Source organism: Leucoraja erinacea, chromosome 6, assembly GCF_028641065.1.
Source record: "Leucoraja erinacea ecotype New England chromosome 6, Leri_hhj_1, whole genome shotgun sequence".
Classification (NCBI taxonomy): Eukaryota; Metazoa; Chordata; class Chondrichthyes; order Rajiformes; family Rajidae; genus Leucoraja; species Leucoraja erinaceus.
The window spans coordinates 55,745,996-55,767,072 of NC_073382.1; the positions used below are offsets into that span (position 1 = coordinate 55,745,996).

At 40.4% G+C, this 21,077-nt stretch overlaps 1 protein-coding gene across 1 annotated transcript in view; it reads right to left on the bottom strand.

Annotated features, from left to right (window-relative positions):
- LOC129698168 (cytoplasmic protein NCK2) overlaps positions 1 to 3,866 on the bottom strand; it is a 65,816-nt gene extending 61,950 nt beyond the window's left edge. Inside the window, exon 1 of the mRNA XM_055637110.1 lies at positions 3,614 to 3,866. The gene's annotated coding sequence lies outside the window, so the exon portion shown is untranslated. The remainder of the gene's footprint in view (positions 1 to 3,613) is intronic.
- Positions 3,867 to 21,077: the final 17,211 nt, after the last annotated feature.

A 21,077-nucleotide genomic window follows, 5' to 3' on the forward strand; every position in this document is an offset into this window, starting at 1 on the left:
CTGAGGAGACTGACCACAACCATCGAGAGCATCCTTACAACTCGTGACAGTATGGTTGGGCTCTGTCTACCGGAGCAATTGAAAATTGCAGGATCGAAGCCTAGAGTCTGTAAAGCTGGGGAGGACTCAGCATCGCCACATTCTCAGGAAATGGAGTTTAAAAGTATGAATCCAGGAGGCACCATGCTCTCCGTTGCCGAACAGAAGGAACATTTTTCCGGCGTGTCACTCTACTACAACGTACCTTCTGGAGGCAACTACATAAAGTTTGCTATGAAACTTGGAATTTCAACTCACTCACAATGACAATTAAAAGTTGAATCTAATCTGAATCTGTCCTGGGAAAGTTATGATTATCCACAGCCCATCACACAAGCAAGCATTTTCAAAAACCACTGCCTGATTTTTGTTTAGTTAGATCAAGTTAAACACCATGCTCTTGCCTATGGGTGACCACAATCTCACTTTTTTTTAAACCAGACTTTTCCTCAGCATATAAAAGCAAACAATTGTGAAAGATGTAACATTAGCTTGTCTGCCCGAGTCATCACTGTTATCCCTATGCCAGCAATGAAATAGCTAACCACCCAATTTCATCCAAAAGCTGCCAAAATCGATGCAGCAACTATAGAAGTGTTACGATATTTAAAATTCAATATAACCAAATGTCTTAGCTGCTGCACACCACATTTAGAGGAAGATTTTTATGATTAGGAATGGAGCCACAATATCCTAAACTGTCATGAAAATATCCAGTGCTGGTGGAAGAGCTGGTAACAGCAATCACAAATTTATTTTGCATGTTTTCTTCTTGACACTGTTTATCTGTCCTTTGAACTACCAATTAAAAGGAATGGGAGAGCAAAGCAGATGCCACATCTGGCATCCTTCAGGTTTTGGAAATTCACCAAGAAGGTGGGCTTCTTTGCAGTCAAATTTCTCTGGCTCACAACAATGACAAAACAGAAGCCAGGTTATGCATTTTGGCTCTTATTTGCTTCTATAAATGGGGTATTATACTTTTTATGGAAGTTCACTTCAGTTTAGCTGAAGGAAACAGTTTCTGTCAAACAATAATTATTGGCAAAGATGCAATGTTTCAAAGTAGGTTCACAACCAGGCATGGGAAACCTCACAAGATCATAAGACATAGGAGCAGAATTGGGCCATTCAGCCCATCGAGTCTGGTCAGGCAAAGTGTCTTGATTCAAACATCAAGAATGTAATAATTTCAAATTCTGCTGATGTCTCCTTTTTTCGAAAACTGCAATCAATTTTAAACAATTGTTAACTTTTGGATGCAACACTTAACTGTTTGTTGAGATCGAAATAGTAAATTCTCTACAGAACCATTTACAACAATTTCGGCATCTGCAATTTTCTCTCCCCAACAAGAAAATTTACTTTGTGGAACTTCAATATACGAGTAAACTAATGTTAAAGATATTCATATTTCCTAGATGGCAAAAGTGTTTCAAGTTTATGATTAGAAGAAATATTCATTCTATTAAACGACTAATCAGTCTAGAAGCTTTCAGGTATTGGTATATCATTGTCATGCCTACTGAGGTACAGTGGAAAAACCTTGTTTCGCTTGCCATCCAGGCAAACCATACCATTTAGGAATATATCAAAGTAGTGCAAAAACAAACAAAAAAAATAGAAGGTAGAATATAGTTACAGCTACAGAGAAAGAGCAGATAAAAAAGACTGGGAGATAAAGATTGGCTGATAAGAGGTCTGTTTGAAAGTCTGATAACAAGTTATTCTTGAATCTGGTTGTACGTTCTATGCAGTTTTTATATCTTCTGCTCAACCGGAGAGGGAGAAGAGAGAGGCCAGCCTAGTCCTCGATTATGTTAGTTGCTTTCATTAGACAGAGTGAAGTGTAGACGGAGTTGTTTGGGGGGCAGTGTAGAAAGAAGGCTGTATAATGGACTGGATTGCATTCACAACTCTCGAGGATACACTTACAGAGGGGTTGCCAAGTCCTAGGTCTAGGAGTTGAGGGTTGAGTTTGGTTGAATTATGGTGCTGAAGGCAGCACTATAAACAATAAGTAGGAATCTGATATCCTTGTTATCCAGATGTTCCTGTGATGAGTGCAGGGCTAATGAGATGGTGTGTGGCGATAGGTAAATTGCATTGGATTTAAAGCCGACTAGAAATTAGAATTGATGTGCACCAGGACCAGCTTTTCGAAGTACCTTATGATGATGTATGTCACAGCAGTAGTCATTAAGGCACACTAGCTTGTTTTTCTTTGACACCAAGATGACAGTAGACCACAAAGCAGATGGCAACATCAGATTGGAACAGGGAGATATTAAGGTCATCCATGAATACTCCCGCTAATTGGTCTGTTCTAGTTCTGAGCCCACGACTGGGAACTTCATCAGGGCCTGTCGGTTTCCATGGGTTGACTCTCAGGAAGTTCAATTTGATGTCCACAATGGTGACAGTCTGCATAGGTGCACAGGAGGCTGTCGGGGCAGTTGATTATATCCCGATATATTATACTGAGGTTTTCTTACTGAAAGAAAACCTTAGGATAATATACTTCCAAAAAAGATAGCCATTAATCAATATAGCCCCAAAGTATATGTCAATTGTGAAATATTACTTTCAGAAGTGCTTCATTCACTGGTATTGACCCAATGGATTTTAATAACATGCAAAGCAATTTCCTCTTGCAGACTGCATCTTGGTAGGAAAAGCAACTACTTATGTAGCGACTGACTTATAACGCGATGACCACAAAAGCTTATGAATAAATAAAGTTGTAACTCATCATAAAATAAGTAAAGGCATCCAATACTATTAACACATTGACCAGAAATTCTCTGGGGTCAATTTCAAGCCATATATAATCAGACGTATGCTACTTAAGAAAACTAAAAATTGGAACTGTTGCTTTCAACCTCTTGTCGAGGACTTCGACTTGTATGTATGAATTTATCCTAATACGATCTAAGCTTTTGTTACCTCCATTCTTGATTGTTCAAACCTCCATTCTTGATTGTTCAATATCTCCCTGTCCAACCTATCATTTTTCACTAGACATTAATTGCTCACTAAATTATCACCTTCTTAAATTAGACCATCATCAAATGTTAGGTTTTCATGGATCCAGGTGAAAGCATTCTGTATTATTGTGGAACTCAACGAAAGGAAACTAAAGGGGGGGGATAAGGATGACCAGAACGACACACTGGGTTAAACATTGCCATTCCTGAAAACTCTGTGTTTTGCTATTCAGACAACACATCTGAAATACAATGCGAATGGCTTTTCATTGCTCCCGAGACCTATAGATTAAAACTCAACATTAAAAATGAGGGAGTCAACCCCAAAGCAAGTTGCACTTTGTGATGAATTTGTTGTGCTGTGTTGCTTTTGTCACTCAATGCAGGGTGCATCTCCCTGCTTGAATTCCTCGCAGCCCAGGGTGAGGGCACGCCCGGTTTCCCGCTGCCACTCACTCGAGCACCGTTGTGTGGCAGGCAGCGCCGGGTGAGCCCCGGGGGCCGGGCCCTGCAGCGGAGAGGCCGCAGCGGCAGCGGCAGCGGGTGCCCGCATCTCCCGCACCGCCAGCACTCACTCACTCACTCACCTTCCCTTCGTGTCGCCCACCGCGCCGGGTCTTGTCCGCTCCGCTCCACTCCCACGTCCTGGCTCCTCGCTCCGTCTTTCTCAGCCTCCCTTTTCGTTTCGTTCCTGTCCCTCCCTCTCCCTCTCTCTCCACCTCCTCCTCCTCCCGCTGCCGGAGCGGCCGATCCCGGCTGGACTTTCTTTCCCTCCCTCTCCCTCTCCCTCCTTCTCCTGCTCCCGGGATGAGGTCAAACTGCCTGCGCCAGGAATCGCCCGACTGCGCACGCGCTGCGCCCTCCCATCCCCATTCCCATCGCCACGAGCTGCCAGGACCGGGAACAAAAGGGAGAGAGAGAGCGGGGGTGGGACAGGGAGACAGACCAGGGAGACCAGGAGCTGGCCTCCTCCACCCAAAAAACAAAACCTTTGCATTAATGCATTTCCAACCACAATGTGGCGTTTAGCATTTAGTTTCGTCCCCAGCTGTTCCTTCTTTCTGTTCTTTTTTGCATGATCCCTCCTTCTCACATGGCATTTGACAGTTCTTTAAACATTGCATGGACCTCCCTCATCATGTAGAGAGTATTGTAAAGTGTACCAGACGTGTATTAATGTAGTACAACTATATACTATTATAAACTATTATCAATAGGAGGATTATGTAATAATGGTATATACTATTATTATAAACTGTTATAGTAGCACTATAAATATTACTGAAGATAGACACAAAAAGCTGGAGTAACTCAGCGGGGCAGACAACATCTCTGGAGAGAAGGAATGGATAACGTTTCGGGTCGGGACCCTTCTAACCTACCAGTCCCGCTGAGTCACTCCAGCTTTTATCGTCTATCTTAGAATTAAACCAGCATCCGCAGAGTCTCCCTACACTATAAATATTACTATTTATATCACTATTTATATTACTGATATTTATTGTTAATAAATATGTTTATTATATATTTCCTGCTAACGTTTATACCAAAATTAAGCTAATAATATGCACAATAAGGATTTTTATTTATTGGAGCACCGGAGACTGAGGGGTGATCATTTAGAGCCACATAAAATCACGAGGGGAATAGATAGGGTGAATGCAGAGTTTTGAACCAGGATACAGGAGTCAAAAACAAGAAGACAATATATATGTTTAAGGTGTGAGGGACAAGATTTAACATGAACCCTAAGGGACATTTTTTTCACACAGTGGGTGGTGGGTATATGGAATGAGCTACGAGAGGAGGTAGTTGAGACAGATACTATAATAGCATTTAAAAGATACTTGGATACATGATTAGGAAAGGTTTAGAGGGAAATGCGCATCTTGCTGGGCATGGATGAGGATCAAAGGGCATGTTTCCCTGCTGTAATACTTTAAGACTATGACAATAATGTTACTACATTACTTTTTTTAAATTTAGGTAAACTGTTCAATTAATGCTTAATAACCAATAGGAAAGCTTTTAACTGTTTTTGTTGGAACTAAATAAAGTAAACTTTATTTCCAGAGCTATATAAACTTTTTAAACTCATTAAGTATTAAAGGTTACTGTATTCAGTCCAGTGGCTAGGAAATTGCCTGCTATGTTGCTGAAACATAAGAACAGAGTGGACTGTTCTGCCATTACATTAGACAAAGGCTGATCTGTATCTTAACTCCTGGTTCTGTAACCCTTAATACCCTTGCTTAATAAAATCTTAATCTTTCAGCTGACTTAGGTAGCAGAGTTAAATAACTTTAACCAAGTTTGCGGATGACACAAACAAGTTTGCAGATGACACAAACATGGGTGGTACTGTAGATAGTGAAGATGGTTGTCAAAAATTGCAGCAGCAACTTGATCGGCTGGGCAGGTGGGCTGAGGAATGGTTGATGGAATATAATGCAGAGAAATTAGTGGTTTTGCATTGTGGGAAGACTAACGTGGGCAGGACCTACACAGTGAATGGTAGGTCTCTGGGTAATGTTGTAGAGCAGAGGGATCTAGGAATGCATATACATGGTTTGTTGAAAGCGGCATCACAGGTAGATAGTGTGGTCAAAAAGGTTTTTAGTGTATTGTCCTTCATCAGTCAGAGTATTGAATATAGAAGTTGCGAGGTCATGTTACAGTTATAGATGTTGGTGAGGCCGCATTTAGAATATTGTATTCAGTTTTGGGCACAATGTTATAGGAAAGATATTATCAAGCTGGAAAGGCTGCAGAGAAGATTTATGAGTATGTTGCCAGGACTCGAGGAGTGATCTTATAGAGGTGTGCAAATTCATGAGAGGAATAGGTTAGGTAGACGCACAGTGTCTCTTGCCTAGAGTAGGGAAACCGAGAACCTGAGGACTGGTTTAAGGTGAGGGGGGATAGATTTAATAGGAACCTGATGGGTAGCTTTTTCACGCAAAGCATGGTGAGTGTATGGAACGAGCTGCTAGAGGAGATAGTTACTATCGCAATGTTTAAGAACCATTTAGACAGGTACATGGATAAGATAGATTTAGAGGCCAAACGCAGGCAAGTGGAACATGTTGGTCAGTGTAGGCAAGTTGGGCTATATGGCATATTTCCACGCTGTATGACTCTATAACTATTAAAGGTCAATACTGACCATTTATGACATCCCAAGAACTGGTTTGCAATCTTCACTGTGAAATTGTCGTGAAAAAAATGTACATAATGCAGACATTTGTACAACTCAGTAGTAGCATCCTCTCAGACAAATGGCTATCATGTGAAGATGTGTTGACAAATTAAACAATAAAGCAAAAAGCAAATCATTGCAGCTGCTGGGAATCTGAAATAAAACAAGTATATAAAATTCCCAGTAGGTAATACAACATGAACAAAGAGGAAAGTGACTGATAAGTGGAATATCTCCTGTTGCCTGACCTATTTGATTTATTTGCTTAATTTGATAAAATTCCAGATATCCAGAATTTAGAATAACTTACTTTTGATTTAACATGAACAAGTGCCTCTGTCAATTTTGGAAATGTCAATAATTTTTAGAGATAAACAAATGAAACTGAAAGTCTGTTGCTGGGAATATGAAGCAACATCATGACTTGAAACTGAAAGTCAAGTGCACCTGTGTAGAATTATTCACTCCATTAAGCAGAGTGCGGAGTAGGCTTGTATACTTCAGAAGAGAGATCATGTGGACTCAATCAACACTCAGCTGTGTAGGGTAGCAGTGCATAATTATTTGATTTACATACTTATTATGATAAAGAAATCCCTTAGATCTATGCCAATGCTCAGCAGAACAATCCCATCTTTGACATTTAATTTTTATGAAGATCATAAGACTTACATATTTCTAATATTCCATTTTAATTTTACTCCCATCATAACCTTGACTGCTACATAGGAATGGTCATTCATGTCATTAATCAAGATCTTGGATCTCCTTCAGGCCTTTGGAAGGTGAATTTGGCTTTGGCTTTGACTTGAACTATTTGCTGACGGCTTTCCTCCCTCTTTTTATTTTTAACTCTTTTCACCCTTGAAAGGAGATTGCTTATCTTTTTTGTGACAGTTCTGAATGTTTTATCTAAGGTAATGATTCTACTTTGCACTTTCAGTAACTGTAGTTTGTTTTGAAAGAAAGAAATTGCACTGATACAATACCTTCAAAATGATCCCCAGCCAATAAAGTCCTTTTCTGAAGTAATATTTATTATATTGTCAAACAAAGAAGTCAATTTTTAATGTACAAAAATCAATGAAAAATATTTCCAAATAATCTAGATTAAGTGTTTAAAGGATGGATGCTGATTAGAGCACCTAACAAGTTCTCAATTCCTCTCAGCCATCTGGGACTGTGAGAAGTTTAATATTCAACCTGAAATATGGGACTTTGCACCCTTCGGTACTCTGTGAATTGTTACCCAATATAATTTAGTTTATGACATGAAATTGCCATCAGCTAACTCGCAATGAAATCTCTGAGCAAAGCTAACACTAAAACTTGATCCAAAGTGCTGGAGTAACTCAGGTGGGGTCAGGCAGCATCTCTGGAGAACATGGATAGGTGAGGTTTTGGGTTGGGACCCTTCTTCAAACTCACATAGGGGGAGCAGTGAGAGTGGGTTTCACAGAACACCCGTTGGAGAGAGGAGGATAACCTCTTCAAGTTAGACATATCTTGAAAAGATTTTGCACTCTGAAGAAAGGTCCCAACCTGAAATGTTACCTCTCCATGTTCTTCAGAGATGCTGTCTGAACCGCTGAGATACAAAAAAAGACACAAAGCGCTGGAGTAAGCCAGCATCTGGTTTTCCCATAATACTAAAACTGGTTATTTCAGTGCAATCATATCTACCCACTCAAAAATATTAAGAGGAAGCTTTCCTATTATTGCACTAATTTGCAATGCAACTGAAAAGTGATGATCTGAAAAGTGGTTTTATGATGGCACAAATTATGAGCGGTATTTTATTGCAAAGCTATGGCAGTCGTTAATGCTTTTATAAAACATCCTGTTACATTAGTGTTTTGATTTATATTTTTTGTTGTGTTGAAGAAAAATAATTGAGACAGTCACATGTATTTGTTAGCATAATCAACGATGGAAGTGATTAATCACAGAACTTTTTCTCTCAACAAAACCAGTAGGACATATGTACATGAAATGCTATCTTGCTGAGAGCGAAACATATTTTTCCTGCTCTCTCATGTGAGTTAATGTTTTGTAAAACAGTTTGTGACATCGACGAAAGAGAATAAAATGCTTCACCTACAAGAGACGGGGTCCTAGGCTCACCAGCCCAATGCCTGATGTCGAGGACAACCCGACCTCCGATACCAATTGCCTAGCAGGAGCTGGTGCCACAGGTGTTTAAACCAGCTGCGGTCCAGAAGTGCATCCAGGAGAAACACAACATCCAGAAACGATCCTATGCCAGGTCCAGTAAGCCGCTGAAACCGCTACTGCAGGGCCACGTCGTCCGATGGCAGACTACTTTGGGATGTTCCCGTCTAGGTTTCATGGTCGGCCCGTCTAAGGAACCCCGCTCCTACCTTGTCAACATCAATGGTGCTCTGTACCGATGGAGTCGCCAACATTTGCTGCTTGTAAAAGAACCTCGTCTGCCACCAGACCATCCCTTTGCTCCACCTCTGATGTTTAAACCGTCTGCTGCTGTTGCTATCTCTAGTCCCAGCATGTCCCGTTCTCCGCCACGACCAGCGGTCCTGTCTAACAACGTCACTACCTCTCCTGCATGCTCACCCTATGGGTCGCCTAAATTGCCCCCAGCCGCTCTCTCCCTTCCGGGTTCACTGCCTCCATCCCCCACTAACTTTTCTGGTACGGAGGGAGAGGGGTTGGTCTGTTTGCGTTCGGGTCGTATTAGTAGACCGCCTGACAGATACGGCGAGTATGTCTAAATTTGCGCGTCTTATATGTGCTTAACTATATTTACTCTTTACGGGGAAGGATGTAGATTGGTTATTGCATGTGAACCAATTATAGTAGAGTAGCATCATTAACCCCACCTTACTGTATGCTTTATATTAACACCCACTTCCTACATTAGGTAGTCTTGGAAGCGGTGATGATGAATTAACAACAAGCAACCTGCTGTACCGCTATACTATGTGTTACAATTAAAGATGACTAACTCCAGACCTGTGTAATGTAACAAACATTTACAGGTTTCTGCTTTCAGACTTAGAGAAGAAAATAACTAATGTAAATATCCTGCTGCCAGTACAGCAAATATCAGCATACGAGATAATGTAATTATGGACCAGTAGTCAGAGGTTTCGATAATTATTGTTGCCAATTGTTTTATTTCCATTTATAATTACCAACGTATTGAATTTCGCAGTCACCAACTAAGAGATCAAAAAATAATTGGACGTCAAATGTAAATGCTGCATTACAATAGTGGCATCATTGTTATCACCCATTGATCAATAGAAATGGAGCTTTAAGGTGACTAAACTATATTTTGTACTTCGCTCTGTGTTTTCCTTATGACAAAAACATATTAATTCATAAAACAAATAAAAATCAAACATATTATAAGCTTTATTTATTTCTGTGATTGCAAAATAGGTAAATAAATAGACACAGTGCTGGGGTAGCTCAGCATATCTGGAGAAAATGGATAGGTGATGTTTTTGGTTGGGACCCTTCTTCAGAATAGTACAAAAACAGTTTTTATATAACATTGTTCAAATTTAAGTCATTATTCATTTAGCAAATTATTTGAATCTACATGTGTCCCATCCTCATTCTTTACCTCTTGCCATATAATCTCCTATACCTATGACTATCAAGAAAGTAGACATGACACCTGACCCTATTACTTCACTTATTTATTCTTTGGACTATCACAAAATAGTGTGTGCTACCACACAGGTGAAGAAACCTCTAGCTTTCCCTTCTGTCCCTCAAAGGAAATACTAATTAAGGTGCTTACCATAGAAGAAACCTAATAGCATAACATTTTACAGGTTACCAAATTACCTCTTCAATGATGAATCTTGAAACATGATTGCCTGAGACATTTTGAATATTTAAAAGAGTCAAAGTGAAAAGTGTACAGCTGCTATGTAATCAAAAGGAGTTCCCTTTGAAATGTTAGTTTCTATTATGATAATTCTGTGATTATTGCAGCTTCAGATAATGACAGACAAAACCATGTTCTTCAACAATATCCTCTTATATCGTCTACTCACATTTCCTGTACAAAAGGGACAGGTTACACCTTAACAGGCGGGGAACCAGCATTCTGGCAGGCAAGTTTGCCACTGCTACATGGATGGGTTCAAACAAAATAATTGTGGGGGGGGAGACAAATTGGAAATACAAGGATGGAGTTAAAGGGGAAAGAGAGTAGAGAAAAATTAAGAAAGACACCAGAATTAACAGGGCAGAAAGCTCACAAAGGGATAGGAGAGTATTGGCAAGTGAAATAGGAATTGATGTGAAAGGTGAGGTGAGTAATAGATCAAAAGTATTATATATGAATGCACAAAGTATTAGAAATAAAGTGGATGAGCTTGAGGCTCGGATAGAAATTGACAAGTATGATGTTGTGGTAATTACAGAGACATGGCTGCAAGAGGAGCAGGGCTGGGAACTGAATATTCAGGGGTATATTCCCCATAATAAATTCACCTGTTTCTGTCTTCAAGGGACCCACATTTGTCTTAAATAATTTTTTCCACTTCACATACCTAAAGAAGCTTTTACTATCCTCCTTAATATTCTTGGCTAGCTTACCTTCATACCTCATCTTTTTTCCCCCGTATTGTCTTTTTAGTCATCTTCTGTTGCCCTGATAGGACAATGAAATTCTTGCTTTGCTTTAGCACCACCAGAACATAGTAGGCACAAATACAGAACAGATCAGTGTGTCCATATACCATTGTATAAAGATATACACACATGAATAAATAAACTGATAAAGTGCAAATAAACAGATTATGGGCTATTAATGTTCAGAGTTTTGTCCGAGCCGAGTTTAATAGCCTGATGGCTGTGGGGAAGTAGCTATTCCTGAACCTGGTCGTTGCAGTCTTCAGGCTCCTGTATCTTCTACCTGAAGGTAGCAGGGAGATGAGTGTATGACCCGGATGGTGTGGGTCCTTCATGATGCTTCCAGCCTTTTTGAGGCAGCGACTGTGATAGATCCCCTCGATGGATGGGAGGTCAGAGCCGATGATGGACTGGACAGTGTTTACTACTTTTTGTAGTCTTTTCCGCTCCAGGGCGCTCAAGTTTCCGAACCAAACCACGATGCAACCAGTCAGCATGCTCTCTACAGTGCACCTGTAGAAGTTAGAGAGAGTCGTCCTTGACAAAACGACTCTCCGTAATCTTCTCAGGAAGTAGAGGCGCTGATGTGATTTCTTTATGATTGCATCAGTATTCTCCGACCAGGAAAGATCTTCAGAGATGTGCACGCCCAGGAATTTGAAGCTCTTTGAGTATAGGAGCAAAGAGGTCCTTCTGCAGTTGTACAGAGCCCTAGTGAGACCACACCTGAAGTATTGTGTGCAATTTTCATATCCAAATTTGAGGAAGGACATTCTTGCTATTGAGGGAGTGCAGCGTAGGTTCACGAGGTTAATTCCCGGGATGGCGGGACTGCCATATGTTGAAAGAATGGAGTGACTGTGCTTTCACTAGAATTTAGAAGGATGAGAGGCAATCTTTTTGAAACATATAAGATTATTAAGGAATTGGACATGCTCGAGGCAGGAAACCTGTTCCAGATGTTGGGGGAGTCCAGAACCAGGGGCTACAGTTGAAGTATAAGGTGTTGGCCATTTAGAACCGTGAGAGTTGTGAATCTGTGGAATTCTCTGCCTCAGAGGGCAGTGGAGGCCAATTCTCTGTATGCTTTCAAGAGTGAGTTAGATAGAGCTCTTAAAGTTAGAGGTGTTAAGGGACATGGGGAGAAGGCACGAATGGGGTACTGATTGTGGATGATCAGCCATGATCACAGCGAATGGTGGTGCTGGCTCGAAGGGCCGAATGGCCTACTCTTGCACCTATTGTCAGTTTGAACTTTTCCCAATCTATTTTTTATGTAGTCCATGGAGGCAGATTGAATGTGATTTAAATAAGAGAATGAAGGTAGACCCGGTGGTGGGGTGGGGAGGGGGAGTTGCTGCCACTTGCGACGGCAGTGGTATTTTCATCTGGATTCTTGACTTCCTAATCGACAGGCCTCAATCAGTGCATATCAGTAATAACATAACCTCCTCATTTGACCATCAACACAAGTGCACTTCAAGGCTGCGTTCTGACCCCTCTGTTGTACTCTCTTTGTACCCATGACTGTGTAGTTAAGCACAGTGCCAATGCCGTCTGTTAATTCACCAACGACACCATTGTTGTTGGCCGAATCACAGGTGATGATGAGTCAGCATACAGGAGAGAGATTGAACAACTGGTTGAGAGGTGTTACAACACCAACCTCTTGCTCATCATTAACAAGACCAAGGAGTTAATGACTACAGAGTGGACAAGTCGCAAGACCACATGTTGGTTTTTATTGGTGGGTCCAACAAACCCTTTAGAGGTGCATGGTAGAAAGTATCTTGACTGGCTGTATCATGAACTAATACAGCAATTCCAACACAGGAACACAAGAGGCTGCAGAGACTGGTATATTCTGCCCGGTCCAGGGGCACAGCCCATCATACCATTGAAAACTTTTGCATGAGGGGCTGCTTTAAATAGATGACAACTATCATCATGGATCCCCAACACCAGGGATATGCCCTCTTCTTGTCACTGCCATCGGGCAGGAGTACAGAAGCCTTATATTCCACACCACCAGCTTCAGGAATAGCTAGTTTACCACAAACATCATGTTTCTGAACTGATTTGCATTACCCTAATCCTAATTTAGCAAAAGAATGCACGTCTGGCACTGGCATAGACTTGTTTTTCTAATTGTGTTTTGCACAAATTTCGTTTTGCACAGTCGTTTTCTTTTCACTGTCCTGCATTATCCATGTTTTGTGTGTTGTGTGTTGCGTGTCTATGTACTTGTGATACTGCTGCAAGCAAGATTTTCGTTGTACCCGACACGGCAATAATCTCAACTTGATTTGACTTAAATTGAAGGTTGCCCCGGTGTGCCCGCTCGCCCGCTGTGGATTCGAAAACCTGCCCAGATAGGGAATCCGCTGAGCCCATCCTGCTCGCCCCATGGAGCAGAGAGGAGGAAGTCAGAGTCGGAACAGAGGACCGGCTGCGGGAGGCAGTGTAGTGCCTCAACGATGGAGTGGGCTGCTAAAAACCTGCAGCAGCCTGGGCTCGGCTGGACCAGGCGCCATTCTGGCCATGTCGACCCTGCAACACTGATGATCAGGTATACCGTCTCAGTGTACTACTACTGTATACTTGTACTGTTTCTGAGATGCTTATCTCGGGTGTATCCAGGTGCTTATATATAGTGATATTTGAACAGAACTGTATACAAAAATGAATCTCACTGTACCTCAGTACGTGACAAATAAGATTGAACTATTGCATTACTGATTATTTGACATATTAACGATGGTCATAACAATTACCATCATAATAAATCATCTGCTGCCATTTGAGCACAAAGGCTCATTTGCATTCAGATGTTATTTTGCCAAAATGACAAATCCAGAGTTTAGACCAATCATCGCAAATTTACCTTGGGTGGTGAATAAGACTTGCTTTCTCAAATTCAGCTCAAACCTTTTGTTGACAAGTTTTCTAGCAGCCAAAATGACAGAAATATTCACTGCATGCATCTTTACAGTCCTATAAACACCAACAACTCGCTGTCAGTCAAAGTCTTGCTTAATAAATCATGCCTAAACACCAACAAGTCAAGTCAAGTTTACTCGTCACATACACATACATGATGTGCAGTGAAATGAAAAGTGGCAATGCTCGTGGACTTTGTGCAAGAACAACCAAACAAACAACAAACTACAAAGAAAATGGAACAGAATCACATATTCTTTTACATATTACATATTGTGGGAGGAAGGAAAAAGGAAAAAACAGCAATTTAAAAAAAACCCAGTAGAATCGTACAGTAAAGTTAGTGAAGGTAACAAACATGAAGGTTACATGGTTTATCCAGTCTAAATTAAAATATAAGAAAGCCGTCCTACCAGAGGTTTAAGGTCAGTAAACATTTTTCCAGCAAACAATACCAAATTTGGCTTGTCTCAAATGCAGCTGTCAGATATTCTGCAGAACATCCTTTCTGAATTTCTGCTCATAGTGCAGTAAAGTGTTTAAGGATGTGGTTATAATTTAATTCAACAATACTGCATCAGAAAATTGTTCCATTTCCAGTACCAGAATCTGAGCATTGTGATCAAGAGAAAAATATATTTATAAACCATTTTCTACGATCATAAGTTGATCTTAAGTGGGAAAGTACATTATTTTGCAAACTAAATGGTAACTATCAATTCAGAATGCATTTACAAATTATTTCTTAATTTGCAGAAATTAGTAAATAAAGGAAAATGATTTCTCATGATTTTTCATGTGAAAATAGAATTTTCCTTCAATCACAAATTTACTGTGCTACTTTTCTTCAAATTTGTCTTTTTTGGACAGAAAGTTCCCACAATGATTATTTGGCTGTGAATAATTATTCACATCAACTGCTGCTATTTCACATTTTCTTGTGACAAACATATCAATATGCTAACTTTATACTCCATATTTTTTTCACAAGGTATGCTGGATCTGCCCCTGCTCGCTTTCAAAGTAGTTTGTAAGGAGAAATTGGAATGTAAAAGTGAGGTGGTTAACGATTCCAAAAGATAAAATAAGCTATCATTTAAAAAAAAAGGGAAAATAAGTGGTGAGTTGAGAAACAAGAGAATTAAATAACAGCCTGTGAGGTAATGTCTACACTTAGTGAAATTTTAACTTTTAATCTTTTGTTTGAGAGTAAGCATGGCAGATATCTGCCGGAAATCAAGGATTTATGCCAAACTACAGTGAAACAGAATTAATTAGACGTAAACTTTACTACGGCTTCCTCTGAGTTCTTTTTTGTTCCAACTCTCTGGAAGTTCAACGTGTATTTCCACCACACAATGAGATGATGAATCGTACAATTCAGAATGGAGCCACTTGCACTGTTGGGCAGTAGTAGTGCTATTTTGACTCCTCTCTGATTCTCTGTTTTAGGATGGGTGTGGGTATGTATTCACTGTAACACATAGACCTTGCAGGAAAGTATATCTGCTTGTGTATCAACTGAATTGAGAATTTGCCTTGAATGCTTTATTATCATGAAATGAAGAGAGCCCAATATTACTACATACCTTGCAAAAAGAATAAAGCTTTAAAAACTGCAATGAAAAATTCAGGTCCATCATGTCTATCTTATTCACTTGCCTTTTCAAGTTGATTTTAATATAGCTTAAGCTTTAAAATAAATTTCAGTTCCAGATTTCAATTAATTTGTGAACTGTCTCATTATTTTTCATCTTAAATTTCAACAATATTTTGGAAAGATAGATAGTTACAGTGACAGCAACTGTTACAGCATTAATCCAATTTCTAATAACATAATTAATTACAATAAGTGTGATTTATTAATACTGCACAAATAGGTGATGCAAAACTAAAGATAATTAATGGACACTGAAAGATAAAGCTTTCAAGTTTTTATTATGCAAACTTGTTTACAACGTTAAATCACTATTGAAGACAGACATGAAATAATGCCACCATGCCATTTTCTGTCTGCCTCTATACGCCTTGACTTTTTGATGCACTGATTGCTCTTTTCTCATTCCTGACAACCTGACAATTCTTATGGCAATGAATTCCACAGATTCACCACCCTCTGACTAAAGAAATTCCTCTTCAACTCTTTCCTAAAGGTACATCCTTTAATTCTGAGGCTGCCCCCATTCCTAAACTCTCCCAATAGTGGAAACATCCTCTCCATACACATTCTATCCAGGCTTTTCATTATTCGGTAAGTTTCAATGAGGTGTCCCCTCATCCTTCAAAACTCCAGCAAGTACACGTCCATTGCCGTCAAACGCCCATCATCTCCAGGATCATTCTCGTTAAACCTCCTCTGGATCCTCACCAACGCCAGCACATTCCTCCTCAGATGTGGGGCCCAAAACTGCTCACAATACTCCAGATGCGGTTTGACCAGTACTGAGATGAATCCCAGTAGAATTTATGATGGTTATACAATTCAATGTAAGTACCTCATTAATGTTGCTTTTTGTCCTAAACTTTGGCAACTTTACACGTGTGGCGTCTTATCGCTTTATATTTTAATTACTGCCAATAATTTAAAATTATCTATACAATCATTTTATATTTTGATTCTATTGCTTTCATCGGCCTTCTTCAATCCAATATTTTCTTGCATCTAGAAGCAATGCTATATGCATTTGATTTGACAACAAATTCAATATTCTACCTAACACTTGATTATATATCCTTTGTGCTGTTTGTTATTGATTGTAGCATCTGATATTTTAAGGAGGCACACAATTGTCTGTCCTAATGATGAATTTTCCAGATGTTTTGCAACCACTCTGCATTAGCAGTGACAAAGCCCATTGTGGCTCTGTGGCAAAATGCAGCTATTACAAACCTATTGATCCCACTGAGTCTAGCCCATTGCTACGAAGGTTAAGGGAATTAATCATGTTGGCCGAAGATACTCATTATATTCCATTAGGAATCCTAATTTGAGGAAAGACATTATTGCTATTGAGGGAGTGCAGCAGAGGTTCACCAGGTTAATCTCGGGTTGGCGGGACTGACATATGATGAAAGAATGGGTCGACTGGGTTTGTATTCACTGGAATTTAGAAGGATGAGAGGGAATCTTGTAGAAACATATAAAATTCTTAAAGGATTGGACAGGCTATATGCAGGAAAAATGTTTCCGATGTTGGGGGAGTCCAGAAACAGAGGTCACGTTTAAGAATAAGGGGTAGGCCATTTAGGACTGAAATGAGGAAAAACAGCTGTGAGTGTGGAATTCTCTGCCACAGAAGGCAGTGGAGGCCAATTCACTGGATGATTAGATTTAGCTCTTAGGGTTAAAGGCATCAAGGGAAATTGGGAAAAAAGCAGGAACAGGATAATGATTTTAGATGATCAGCCGATCATATTAAATGGTGGTGCTGACTCGAAGGGCCGAATGGCCTACTGCACATATTTTTCTATATTTCTATGTTTCTAGGATGGATGCTGACACCATTGTTGTTCATCATTTACTTTAACAATTTTAACTCAGAATCAGAGGCATAATCGCAAATTTGGCCAACAACACCAAGTGGGAGTTTATGGTAATAAAATAGTGGAAGGGAGCCGACTGTTAACAATCACATGCTTGAAGTGATGTGGTCCAGATGTGTAGGATTTAGAGGAGGAAATTGATTGTTGCTGAAAAATGTGGATTGGAAATATAATGAGTAAATCACTTCCACTAATTTGAACCTGTGCAAAGATTTCCACATTCATCGCACTATCATGACTGGAGTATCCTGTGAACACAATAATTCTACATTTATTTAGTTTAGTTTAGAGATACAGCGTGGAAACAGGCACTTTGGCCCACCGGGTCCGTACCGACCAGCTATCCCCGTGCATTAACACATGCCTACACTAATACCAAGTACACAAACCCAAGGCAATCAACCTAGAAACCTGTACATCTTTGGAGTGTGGGAGGAAACCGAAGATCTTGGAGAAAACCTACGCGGTCACGGGGAGAACGTACAAACTCCGTACAGCACCCGTAGTCGGTATCAAACCCAGATCTCAACGCTGCTAGCGCCGTAATGCCACAACTCTATTGCTGCGCCACCGTGCCGCGCTAGTAAATATTAATTATTAACTTATTAATGCATGTTTCATGCATAAAGATACTAGCTAATACCAATTAGAGACATGGACATGTAGCTTAATAAGGTATTTTCTCCACCAATGGCTGGAAGTCATGTGGAAATCTTGATAGACAGAGTGGAGTAAAGGAGAGATCATCCAGGGACAAGATCCAGAGAGATCTTTCCTGAAACAGCTGAGGAAGGAAGTTGCTATTGAAGCCAGAGGTGATACTCTGGTGCAGCGGTAGAGTTGCCAGTGCCAGAGACCCTGGTTCAATCTTGACTACAGGTGCTGTCTGTACAGAGTTTGTACATTCTCCCTGTGACAGCGTGGGTTTTTTCCTGGTGCTCCCATTTCTTTCCACACTACAAAGATGTACACTCCAAAGGACTTCTGTAAATTGTAAATTATCCCTAGTGTGTAGCACAATGCCAATTTACAGGGTGATTGGTGGTCGGCGCGGACTCGGTGTGCCCGAAAGGCCTGTTTCGCCACAGAACCTCTAAAGTCTAAAGTAGAGTCTAAAGTTGGAATATAAACACTGCTCCAGACTAAAAAAAAAATCAATTGTGAAGATATTAATAAATCCTATTTCCCTCTCTCATGCAAGAGAAAATATCATGCAATCTCTGAAGCAACAACAGTTCGGTCACGGTAATGCATTAAAGATGCTGGAGGAATTCAAAAGCCAAACAGAAAACCTGCATTAAATGTCAAGGAGTATGGGAAAAATCCAGCTGTTACCTTATTCAGAGGTTAGCACAGGAACCTTTCTTTTCAAATTTGGAAATGTTGGCCCAAGAAACCTATTGAGCTAATTGTCATGCAGTGTCTTGCAGCTAAGATTTGGGATTCTATTTTAAGATAGGGCAGAAGACATTCAATATCTGCATCATCTGCTTGGGGGCTTTGTTTAGTTTAGTTTAATTTAAAGATACAGCTGAGAAGAAACAGGGCCATTGACCACAGGGTCCATGCCGACCATTGATCAACAGTTCACATTAGTTCTGTTATCCCACTTTCTCATCGATCTGCAGGGCAATTTAGAGGCCAATTAATCTACAAATCTGAACATTTTTGGGATGTGGGAGGAAAATGGAGCACCTGGAAGAAATCCAAGCCGTCATAGGGAGAACGTGCAAATTCCACACATTCAGCACCCGAGGCTAGGATTGAACCTGAGTCTCTAGCGCTGTGAGGCAGCAGCTCTACCAGCTGCGCCACTGTGCTGCCATTGAACCAAAAATTCACTGATAGGCTCCAGTGTATGATTAACACTGCCTGCATGATTTGTAAGGTATATAATATATACGGTGCTGTGGCGTAGCTCGTAGAGCTGCGCAGAGACCCGGGTTCCATCCTGACCTCAGGTGCTGTCTATGTGGGATTTGCACATTCTCTCTGTGACCGCATGGGCTTCCTCCGAGTGCTCTGGTTTCCTCCCTCTCCCCAAAGACGGCATGGATTTCTAGGATAAATGGTCTCTGTAAATTGCCCCTAGCATGTAAGGAATGGGCAAGAGAGTGGGATAACATAGAACTAATGTGAACGGTGATCAAAAATCAGCATGGGTTTGTTGGGCTGAAAGTCCTGTTTCCATACCATTACTTTAAACTAAACCAATATGTTATCAAATTTTTAAAAAGTCAAATAAAAGGATACACTACTAAATTTTGTATTTTAAACATAGCAAGATAAAAGAGGTTGCTTCTGCCACAATTTATCTTCCTTCATGAAAGCAGATATTATAATGTCCTCAACAGAATAAAGTATAGCCTCAGGGAAATGAATCCCAACGGCGTTTGCAAGTTCTTACCGCTACATGTCACAAAGTATAATTCTTTTTTGATTTTTAAAGCTTTTAAGAACTGTTTCAAATATGCTGGGACTTAATTTTAATTCGAGAATCACAAATACTTTTAAAAACATCATTATAACATCATAGCCAGAAGCAGATAAAGTCATCCAAGGCATTTGATCAACTTCATGCTGCTGGTTTAGGTAGACTATTTTAACATCTTCAAAAGCACCTTTGTTGCTTAGAGCATTTTCTTCTCACCTTTCTTGTCATTGTGGAACAGAACAAACTTTCCAATTGGTAGCAGAATTTTCATTTAAACATAAACTTTATTCAGAATAAAAGATATATACAAAAACTATGCAAAAATTCTTCAACCATTCTCTGTCTCTACACTTTCATTAGTGATATAGTCAGTAGTGCTCACACCTATCATTAAACAAAACACCCTTCCCACTATGGCGCAAGCGGGTTTGATCCGGACTACGGGTGCTGACTGTGTACGTTCACCCGTGACCTGTTTGGGCTTTCTCCGAGATCGTCAGTTTCCTCCCACACTCCAAAGACGTACAGGTTTGTCTTGGTATCATTGTAAATTGTTCCTAGTATGTGTAGGGTAGCGCAGGTTTGTAGGGGTCGCTGGTCGGTTGGACTCGGTGGGCCAAAGGACCTGTTTCTTCGCTGTACCTCTAAACTAAACTAAACACTTTTGTGGCCCCCGGGGGTGATATCCCATTCTTATTTGATTTGAATCACACCTGGAGTATTGCGTGCATTTTGGTCTCCAAATCTGAGGAAGGACATTATTGCCATAGAGGGAGTGCAGAGAAGGTTCACCAGACTGATTCCTGGGATGTCAGGACTGTCTTATGAAGAAAGACTGGATACACTTGGTTTATACTCTCTAGAATTTAGGAGATTAAGAGGGGATCTTATAAAAACTTACAAAATTCTTAAGGGGTTGGACAGGCTAGATGCAGGAAGATTGTTCCCGATGTTGGGGAAGTCCAGGACAAGGGGTCACAGCTTAAGGATAAGGGGGAAATCCTTTAAAACCGAGATGAGGAGAACTTTTTTCACACAGAGAGTGGTGAATCTCTGGAACTCTCTGCAACAGAGGGTAGTTGAGGCCAGTTCATTGGCTATATTTAAGAGGGAGTTAGATGTGGCCCTTGTGGCCAAGGGGATCAGAGGGTATGGAGAGAAGGCAGGTACGGGATACTGAGTTGGATGATCAGCCATGATCATATTGAATGGCGGTGCAGGCTCGAAGGGCCGAATGGCCTACTCCTGCACCTAATTTCTATGTTTCTATGAATCCACTGGATTCGGCCCCTAATGTCCTGCA